Genomic DNA, 1,574 nt, shown 5'->3' on the forward strand with positions numbered 1-1,574 from the left:
CTCTGATGGGATGATGCTATGCCAAGAGTTAATGTACATGTCTGCAATTAAAAATTCACTATGGGGAAGAAATTGACTGATGGAAAATAGAATAACGTATTAATTGGAAATAATACTCAGTTCAGTATAATAATAGTCAGCAGTTATACTCAGATATACTTAGGGATATTTAGTTGGGATGGAACAGAGAAAAACATAATGGGATGGAGGTGGGCAAACTGATGGTCTCAGAAAGAAGATTGAAAAGAGGTATGGACATAGAGATCTAGTAAAAATGACAAGGCAAAGGGATGAAAATAATGAAGACAATGGAGAATCCAAAGATGGGCGGGACTGAGCTATTTGAGAAAAATATCAGCACTTATAGGTCTATCTGTCTACTGGACATCTTCCCTCAGAAGCCCCACCAGCAACTCAAAGCCACAGTGGCTTTCATTGGCCCCAACCCAACTCAGCATCTCTCTCCTCCCAAATCAGACACTCTCCAAGTCCAGTGTTGTTGGTTTTTGTTTTTGTTTTTGATTTTTATCTCCTCCTTCTATGTCAGGTTTGAGTCTGTCCTATCCTCCATATCTACACTGCTACCACAAGGTCATCATCTTCTTTCACCACTCACCTGGAGTATCATAGTGCTTCCTGAGTTCCCTGAGCTCACTCTTGCCTCTCCAAGCCATGCTTCACATCCCTGAAATACCCTTCATTGGTTTCCCCATTGCTCTTTAGGTAAAATCCAAACTCCTCACCATGACCTACAAGGCCCCCCACAGTCTGACACATGTTTTCTTCCCAACTTCATCCCTCCCACTTCCTAGTAGATGAGAACACTTCTATCTTACAAGCCACTCTTGCCCATCTCCAGACTTTGGCACACACTTCTTCCTCTGCCTGAAACATCTCCCTTCCTACTTCATCACTTGGCAAACTCTTCATCCTTTTAGCCTCAGCTTACCCGAATTCTTTTTTTGAAAGCCAGTCTGGGTTGGAGGTTCCCCTTCTGGACTCCCACAACCCCTGGCTTCTCTTTGTCACAAAATTAATCACACTAATTAGTATGAATCTAGTCACATTTTAGACTCCCATACTCAATTGGGATCAATTTGAAGAGAGGAACCAAGTCTTATTTGTCCTCATATGGCATCTTGTAGGTGCTTAATACTTGTGTGTTGAATGAACATTCTGGAAACAGCCTGGTGTCTTGTGCATGGTAAGCCAATGTTTATTGGATTGAATTACTCTCCAGGAAAGAGGTGGTAGATGTAGCTCTCAATGAAAGTGGATAGCACTGAGATAGAGTTTGGAGTAGTCAGGCAGAGTTTTGGCTGAAACCTGCTGGGAAGGACTACGTAAGTTGCAAGAAGGAGAAGCCTGTCCAGGCTGCAGGGCTGGGTGGGTGGGTGTGAGGTGCATGCCATGACATGGAAATCAGAAGGAAAGATACCAGCTTTAGACCTTCAAGGGGACCAAGCAGTCCTCTGTAACTACACTGCCCATTCCATACTTCACGGGCTTGTAGCATGTTGTGCACATGGTGGTGTTTTATAGGCTGGGTGGCTGACAGTGGAAGATTTGGACTG

Source organism: Ailuropoda melanoleuca, chromosome X, assembly GCF_002007445.2.
Source record: "Ailuropoda melanoleuca isolate Jingjing chromosome X, ASM200744v2, whole genome shotgun sequence".
Taxonomy (NCBI): Eukaryota; Metazoa; Chordata; class Mammalia; order Carnivora; family Ursidae; genus Ailuropoda; species Ailuropoda melanoleuca.